Source organism: Magnolia sinica, chromosome 16 (assembly GCF_029962835.1).
Source record: "Magnolia sinica isolate HGM2019 chromosome 16, MsV1, whole genome shotgun sequence".
NCBI classification, from domain to species: Eukaryota; Viridiplantae; Streptophyta; class Magnoliopsida; order Magnoliales; family Magnoliaceae; genus Magnolia; species Magnolia sinica.
The window spans coordinates 33,983,004-33,992,798 of NC_080588.1; the positions used below are offsets into that span (position 1 = coordinate 33,983,004).

General features: G+C 36.8%; 1 non-coding gene across 1 annotated transcript; it reads left to right on the forward strand.

Annotated features, from left to right (window-relative positions):
* Nucleotides 1-500: 500 nt before the first annotated feature.
* Nucleotides 501-607, forward strand: LOC131230118 (small nucleolar RNA R71). The gene has a single exon (XR_009163842.1). It is a non-coding gene; the product is annotated as a small nucleolar RNA R71 (small nucleolar RNA).
* The last annotated feature ends 9,188 nt before the right edge of the window (nt 608-9,795 follow it).

The following is a 9,795-nucleotide window of genomic DNA, read 5'->3' on the forward strand; positions in this document are numbered from 1 at the left end:
TCCATTCCTCCAATTGAAGTTTGGATGATTTCTCCAACTAGGATTGTATGTATTGAAGGTAGGTCCATTGAAAGGTCTTTGGTAATTATTCACGGCATTAGATTTCTCATTCAACACCTCTTGAAAGGCAGGTATTGTTGTACAATTTTTAATTGTGTGAATATTGTAAGCACAAATACCGCAAACAATTTCCTTAACCTAATCTTTCTTTAGTTCCATGGCCTTAAATTTCCTTATGAGATTAGACATTTCGTATTGATATCATTATCCTCTTTCAGAAGGTATAATCCACCCCTCTCCTTTGATTGAGTGGGCCTAGAAGTGGTCTTTGATTTTGGGTAAGTGTCCCATGATTGTGTGTTTTCAGCAAGTCTGTCCAAGTAGTCCCACACACCATCGACATTTTTATTCATGAATTCCCCATTGCACACTGTCTCAATCAATTAGTGCATGAAAGATGTTAGTCCATCATAGAAAAGTGTTTAATGCGCCACGTTTCAAAACCGTGTTGTGGGGATGAACTGACAAGATCCTTGAACTGCTCCCAACATTGGAAGAATGTTTCACCCTCCTTTTGGGCAAAGTTCATGATTAACTTTCTAAGGGTATTCATTTTATGAAGTGGAAAATATTTCATTAGGAACACCCTTATCATGTCATTCCATGTGCCAATAGATCCGGGATGTAGTGAATGCAACCACGTCTTAGCTTTCTCTTTCAAAGAAAAGGGAAAGAGTTTCAGTCTGACCATGTCCTCAAACACGTTAGGAAAATATAAAGTGGCTATGATCTTGTCAAACTATTTTAAGTGCAGATATGGACTTTCAGATTCAAGTCCATGGAATTTTGGAAGGAGTTGGATCACCCCTGGCTTGATATTCATGTGTACCGTATTTTCTAGAAAAATCATGCATGAGGGCGTGCTCACCCCCACTGGTTATAAATAACCTCACAAAGTACGAGGTAGGGGTGCTTGATGCACCTCATTCTCATCCCGGACTTCCTCAACCCGAGGTTGAGGTTGTCTTCCCGGTTGATTGACAGGTTGATTTGTAGCCATAACCTCAATTAACTTTGAGGACATCGAGTGGTGTCTAATCTTGTGGTGGATAGATAACCCCTCAACCAATCCTCCTTCACTCAAAAGACATCGAGTGTTATCACGGACCCACTTAGGCATGAAACACTCTCAGTCCTCAATTTCAGATTCTAACCTAAACTTAAAAGAGAAAGGAAAAAAAAGTCTAGAAATAGAAAGAGAGAGGGACTTGGAAAGAAGTTACCAAATTAGAAGTTCCTAATTAAAATCCTGCAAAATAAAACAAAACAAATTAGTTTCTAAAAACAGAAATTCTAAAATTAGAAAGTTCTTAAAAATAAAAATAAAAATAGAAAGTAAACTAGTTTCTAAAAATGAAAAAGGAAAGTTTCTAAAAATAGAAAACACCCTAATCTAAAAATAGAAAATAGAAAAACCCTAATCTTAACCTAATTCTAAAATTAGATAATCTCAGAAAAATGCAACCGTTAGTCCCCGACAACGGCGCCAAAAACTTGTTCACAACCCCAAGTATAGGGTCACGATGTAGTAATAATCTCGGTGAGACCGAGGTCGAATCCATAGGGACTAATCTCATGTGTTTTCTGAAAGCAACTAGAAGAAGAACTAGAAAAAGATGAAAACCTAAATCTGAAATATTTGAGAGTAATTGTGAGAGATTTAATGAAAAACTTAAGAAATGTAAAGGTGGGAAACTAGGGTTTCCAAGGATCCACTTGTAGAGATCATGGAGATCTATGCTTGATTCAAGTCACATGAATGGAATTGGAGTCCCATCCTATCCAATTGGAAGATATCTCAGTAAAATGAAATCTAAACTTCCTTTAACCTAGTTCTCAATGGATGAGAGGTGTGAGAACAGGAAGTGATTCCATCACAAAACCATGCCCAGGAGACAAGGCAAACAACAGGATTTACCAATCTCATAACCAATCTAGGAGAATTGTGAAGATTAGAAGGATTCCATCACCTAGCCATGCCCATGGGATGATGGTGAACAATGAGATTTCCTAATTTCACAATCTCAATACATGAAAAGAACATACTCAAGGCTATCGCAAATCTATTAAATTTAAGTCACAACAAACTATTAAAAACTGAAAGTATTTCTTAAATATCAAACTAGAATCAAAGATAGTTCAACTTAAACATGAATCAAAGCAATAGAAAACATCCCATCATGCTACAAGCTTCACCTCTTAGCCCTAGCTAAGAGGTTTAGCCAACCATAGACATGATTGAACTAAAATCTCTTAAAAAAGCATAAAAACTACTAATGAAAGGGAAAAAAAACTCTTGGTGACAGCTTCTCCATGCTTTTCCTCCACTCCACAAACCCTAGATGATGCTTAGGAGTGCCCTAACAACCCCTATTTATAGTTTTAGGCCTTAACCTTTCGCACCAAGTGAAAATTTCTAGAAATCGTCTCAAATTTATGCAATCCGCGCAAAAAATGCGTAACCCTCGACTGGTCTTAGGCCATCCTCGACTGGTCGTGGACCACCCTCGACGGGTCGAAGATTGCACGAATTTAGAAGCTGATGTTGCTGGAGTTCAAGTTGAAGTTTCCTCAACTAGTTGAGCAAGAGCCTTGACTAGTCAAGCGGAAGACAGGACTGGTCTTGCTGAAGTCAGGACTGGTCGAGCAGAGGCCAGGACTAGTCGAGCCAGAGCCAGGACTAGTCGAGGATCACCGAATTTTACTTCAAAACTCTGATTTTCTTCATTCTTGTCTTAGTTTTCTTAGATCTTTGGAGTGTGCATTCTTCATTCTTAGTTTCATCAGATCCACTCTTAACTTTGATGATTCTTGAGCATTAAATCCATGCTTTTAACATCCTTTTCAATCCAAGCTCTTGAATTCACCTTACATCACAAACATGATTAAAATAGAACATTAAGCATTATCATGTTCATAAAACCAGGTAATAAATGGGGTCCAATATGTAATATTTGACCCTCAAAAAGCCCAGTCCCCGAGTTTGGGGCGTGATAGACTCTGACTTCCAGTCCTCCTAGTTCTTAAAGAGGTTGGATATTTTAGAGAAGAAGGTGGATGACATACATGTTTCTCAAGAAACATTACTTCAGACTCAGAAACATCAGATGAAGTACATGAAAAAGTACTTTCATCGTTTCAACAAGAGTTCGAGGATTAATGATCCTGACATGCCGGCACCATCCTCCTCTAGTTTGGACTAATTCTATTTAAATACTTTTGGTCTGTAATAACTTGATACATTTTTACTCTTGCTGACATACATCTGGATATGACACTATGCTATGCTTATCTCATGCTCATTATTCCTTATGTTATTTACTCCTTTTCCACTATATCCTTTAGTGCTTCATTGATTGTTTCTTCCTTTGTTAACTTCTGATAAAAAGGGGGAGAAATATACGTTTGTGGATGTGGATATGGATGATATGAGATCATCATTTCTCTCACACACACATTTGCATGCACTCTATGAATTATATTTTTGTAAATATGTCTAAGTGCTCAGAGGGAGTGATACAGATGCATGATCTCAGGGGGAGTAATAAGATTAATAGTGTTGACTCAAAAGATTTGTTTTCTTTGAGATGTTATAATATGTTATGCTGAGTTGTATTATTGTTTAAGTGAGTTTTATCACGAAATTGACGAAGGGGGAGATTGTAAGTGCTTATACTTAAAGCACATTAATTTTTCAAATTTCATAGTTCGATTATGATCACAAGCTCAACTGAAGACAAGCTATCAACTCAATCAAGTACCTAGAAAGAAGATTCAACATCTCAAAGTAAGATCATTCATGGTTCGAAGTTCAGCATACTTCGTATGAGTCAACCTACAGGTGGAATAAACATAGTTGGACCATAGGTTAGGTGTATTTCACTCATGCATATTTTGAATAACATTTTCTGTTAAATACACTCTAGTTAGGCCAACCTGATGTCGGGTTCGACCAGCCTAACTACTTGGACCAACCTTACAAAATTCGGACAAAATTCAGATCTCATAAGATCTTTTTTTGCGGTAGGTTCGGCTAGCCCAAGGTGGGGTTCAGCCAACCGAACCTGACTTCAGCCAGCCCAAGGTGGTTCAGTCAAGTTTCCAGTAATGGAACGATTTCAAATTCCAGATTGGTTAGGCCAGTTGAACTTGAGCTTAGGCCAACCGAACCTGGGCTTAGGCCAGCCGAAGATTTGAAAGATTTTATCCCACAATTTTTAGATCTTAATTGGAACGTAATCTTTGAAGTTCAGCCAGCCGAACTACACAAATCCTTGGTTATATATAGAGGCTTTTCCTTACATTCCAAATCACGAAAATTCATAGTCTTTTATTATGTTGTAGAGAAAGATCCTTCAAGCCTCCTTAAGCTATTTTTGTTGTAATTCATATTTTATTATTAACGTATTCTATTCTCCTTCTCAAAGTTAGATTAAATCATTTTTGTTAGAGTAATCCATACTCTACTTCGAGAATAGGAATAATTGAATTTGCTGCAATAGTGTTTCATTCATTTCATTGAAAATCTATTAGATCCTTTTGTATCTTTTTGGGTTGAACTTATACAACAACTTCATCAATATCCCAAGAAGAAGATCGCTGCATTCAAGCTACATCTATGATTTTGACTCGCCAAATCGAAGATAAGTACTATCTTTTATTTTATTTCAGTTTGAGTTTTTCTGAGATACCTCGGAAATCTCAGCAGGTTTGTTTGTGGTGACTCCGTAAAATCACAAAGTGGGTTTGATTGTGATAGCTCATGAAAACTACAATAACTGTATAAGGTTGTTAAGGTGACCCTGGAAAACCTTGAAATAGTGAAAGCCAAAATTGCGAGCGTAGTAATTTTGGGAGTGGAGTAGGTCGAATTGAGGCATCGAACCACTATAACTCTTTTGTGCATTATGGTGATTGGATTTTATTATTTGTTATATTATGATTTATTTATTCATTGCAAGAGTTTGATATTTTGATTTCAAAGACGTCGTGAAATAAGGTTGTCCTACCTAATTCTTTTAGGTGTAAGGTTATCCTACGAACTATTTGGTATCAAGGATTCGATACTTTGCAATATTATATTTAATTGATTCATTATTCTGCATTGTATCAAATTATTTGGCATTATCCTATTCACCCCCTCTCTAGGATATCTATAGCTCGGTCTTTCACCACATGAACTCTACTAGAGTCACCAACCTAGAAAGATATCTATTGGCTACTCTTTTGTCACCCAATATCTATTAATTTCTATTGACTACTCTTTAGTCACCCAACATTCTCATGTTCGAAGGAGGAAATTATCACATTCAAATAAATTTGAGTTACCTAATATGCTCTAATAGAGTATGACATTTTATAGTGTTAATTAAAAACTATTATGTAGTATAGATTAAATCAAACTAAATTAAATTGAGTCTTAAAAATCAATATCACTGAGTCACCATCCCAAACATGAGGTTGTTTGTGTTGGGCATAGAAACATCGCCCAAACGTGACCTAGACATGAATCAAACAAGCACAAAGATATAAAATTTGAGCATGTAGAGAGAACACGACGAATTACATGGAAAAATTTGTAGAAAAAAATAATCATGTCACATAGCGACAAGCAATCCACTATGAAAGCAAAATTACAAGAGACGGAATCAACTTGCATGAAAACCCTATAATTATAAACCCTAGATTCCCTTTCTCCAAACTATAGCTCTCTTTAGAATGAGTTTCCAATCACCTTATAATTACCCTAATCTTGTATTAGTCCGTTTATATAACTTGGATTCAGAATTAGAAATAAAACCACACAATTACACAAAATTATGCAAACTTTCGATATGATCTTCGATAGGATAGACTACAATCAAGGGTCGTCAATCGAATCGACCACACTTTCGATCGAATCGAAAGTGCTCAAAATCGTTTATAGAGCAAACTTGTATTTTTAGATTTTCTTAATCGAATCGAATAGGACCAAAATAGTCTAATGAAAAATTGGGAAAAAACTGAAAATTTTCAATCAAATTGACTAAGAGTTAATTCTATTGGAAATTCATGTTCAACATAGATTAAAGGCACCCGATTTCAATAATCTTCGCCGTGGCTTTAATCTCCATGCTCCAATACTCCAAGCTGCTTTCTCCATCTCTAATCATCTCCATCATATCTTCATAATCGATTCTTGGGCACATTCTGTCTTCATCATACCTTTGTCAAGCCTAGGGAAGGTGATCAAAACCTGAACTTCTCTGTAGGAAAAAATTTTTAAAGCATGTTGGACAAATTCACACTGGTGTGGATATTCTTAAGAGTAACACCACCTTCCTCAAGCACCTGTCAAATAAAATGATGATGAACATCTATATGTTTAGTATGGGAATGATATACTGAGTTCTTTGTCAAATTGATAACACTCTCATTGTCACAATGCACATACACGACTTTCCTCTAAAGACCCAACTCATTCATCATTCGTTTAAACTAAACACTTTCTTTGAATGTCTCTGTCACTGTCATATACTCAGCTTTGGTTATTGAAAGAGCAATCACAGACTGAAGCTTCAACATCCAACTGATCACGCCACCCGCTAACATGAATGAGTAACCAGAAGTTGACCTTCTATTGTCTACCAGCTTTGGTTATTGAAAGAGCAATCACAGACTGAAGCTTCAACATTCAACTGATCACGCCACCTGCTAACATGAATGAGTAACCAGAAGTTGACCTTCTATTGTCTACCATTCCCGCATAATCAAAATCCAATAGCCTACTAGTTTCTCCTTTAATTTTTCAAATGCCAAGACGTAGTCCTTCATAACTCGTGTGTAATGAAATAGCCATTTCACTATCACCTAGTATTGTTTGTTAGGGTTAGACATGTATCTGCTCACAACATGCACTGCATGTGAAATATTTAATCTCGTATAGACCATGATGTACTTCAAACTGTCAATTGCACTTAAGTAGGGCACATGAGACATATACTACTTTTCTTTATCTAATGCAGGACATTGTTATAAAGAAAGCCGAAAGTGAGCACCATGGGGACTGTTAACTGGTTTTGCCTCGTTCATCCCAAACTTGAGTAGGACCTTCACAAGAGACTCCTGAGACAACCGTAGACTGCTCCTTTCCATGTCCCTATGTAAGTCAATGTTGAGAATCCTCTTTGCAGCCCCTAGATCTTTCGTTTTGAATATCCTGGATAATTGAGCTTTCAATATATTAATCTCAAACATGTTATGGCTAATGATAAGTATATCATCAACATACAATACCAGGATAATGAATTCCTCATTACTCAGTGCTGTGAAGTAAACATAGTGATCGAATTCACTTCTAGTAAACAACTGACTCAACATAAAAGAATCAAACTTTTTCTACCATTGTTTATGTGACTATTTAAGGCTGCACAATGACCTCCTCAATCTGCAAACCTTATTATTTAACCCATGTTCTTCGAACCGTTCTAGTTGTTTTATGTAAATTTGCTCTTCCAATTCCCTATGCTGGAAAGCAATCTTTAAATCTAACTATTCCAGTTCGAGATTGTATTGGGCAACCAGTGCTAACACAAATCTGATAGATAAAAAATTGACCACAAGTATGAAAATGTCGCTAAAGTCGATACCCTATTTCTATGTATAACCCTTCACTACAAATCTGGCCTTGTACCTATCATATTTCTTCTAAAAAACCTACTTGCATCCGATTGTTTTACGCCCAAAGGGATGCTCCACCAACTCCCATGCCTCATTCTTATACAAAAAATCAATCTCATCCTACATCACTGTCATCCACTTATTTACATTTATGTCATCAAGAGCCTCCTGAAATGTTGACGAGTCCCCCTCATCTATAATGAGGGAGAATGGAATATTTGAGTCATATTTATACCTTAACGGTAACCTACGATCCTGCAATGGATTTCAGCCCATACGCCCTTGCCTAGCACATCGTTACTCAACATACTTCGAGTCCTTTTTGAAAGAGTCTAATTCATAGGGTTTGATACACCATTCTGTTCTGGTGTGTGCCTAATTGTGTTGTACCTCACAATCCCCTCATCCTTACAAAACCGATTAAATTCGTTTGAAGTAAAATTTCCACCATTGTTCATTCTCAGTAGTTTCAACTATCACCCCAACTATTTTTCAACCATGACTTTCCAAGACTTTAAAGTGGTAAACACATAAGATTTATTCTTCATAAAACAAACTCGCACTTTTCCAGAGAAGTCATCAATAAATGTTATGAAGAATGATGACCCTCCTCTAGAAACTATGGGCGATAATCCCCACACGTCAGAGTGCACATAATCCAACGGTCCCTTACTACTTGTTTTTTAGTTTTAAATGACAATTTTAAATGTTTACCATATATGCAATGCTCACGTATATTCAAATAAAAATTTTTAAAAGTAGGAATTAAATCATGATCGAGGAGTACTTTCAAACCGCACTCACTCATGTGACCTAAGCGTGCATGCCACATGTGCTGATGTGGATTTTGTTAAAGACGTGCCAACTTCACCTAATACATTAGTTTTAATCAACCTGTAGAGATTGTTGCTCCTTTGTGCTTTTATAATGGTGAGTGCCTCCTTTGAAACTTTTAGGACACCATCTTGATCAGTGAACTTGCATCCTAGTGCATTTAGAGCCTCAGAGAGATTAGATTTTTCATTCAAATCAGGGACATACATCACATTGGTCAAAGTAGGTTCCACTCCATCAATCATTTTGATGCGAGAAAATCCAATTACAGTCATCTTATAGGCATGATCATTGCCCATAAGAACCAGGCCACCATCATACTTACTATATGTGGTGAACCAACTTTGGTGAGGGGTCATGTAGTATGAAGTCCCCTATCCAAAATCCAATCCTGATAGAAGTGACCCATTTTAGACACTGATAATATATTGTAACCATCTGAACCTTAATGGGATTCTACTGAATTAACTTCCCTTCTAGAATTATCAAAATTCTCATCCTTCCATGTTTTAAGGGACCGACACTCCTTCATATGATCCGTCTTCCCACAATTCTAGTACTTCATATTGCCCTTGCCCTTAGACTTGGATCTCGATCACGAATTTCCCTTTTCCCACTCAGTTCTTCCCCTAGCAACTAGTGCATCTGTAGATGAACCCTCACCATTATTCTTCTTTCTCAACTAATTCCAATGAAGAGTTGAGATGACAGTTTCAATTTCAATGGTCTCCCTACTGTGGCACAAAGTGTCTACGAAATTCTCATAGGACTTTGGATGAGAATTTAAAAGGATTAGGGCTTGATCTTCCTCGTCAGTCTTCACCTCCACGCTCATCAATTTGCAAAGTACTTTTTTGAAGTTGTTGATGTGTTTATTGAGATATTTAGCTTCTTCCATCTTTGAATTTTATAACTACTTCAAAATAGACAATTGGAGAGCGATGTTCTAAAGTAGAGACTCTCCAACTTCCCCCACAATCCTGTGGTAGTCGTCTTACTGATGACATTGTAGAGGACCTAATTGGCCAAGCACAATTGAATTGTGATAATCGCCTTTTGATCTTGTCCATCCCACTCTTTATTGCTCATATTATTAAGACGCTTCATTTTCCCAAGGAGTACCTGATGTGACCCTTGTTGAATTAGAAGGGCTTAGATCTTCACCCTCCATAATTTAAAATTATTTTTACTTGTAAATTTCTCAGTCTGGAAATTAACATTCATCCCCTTCGATGTCATGTA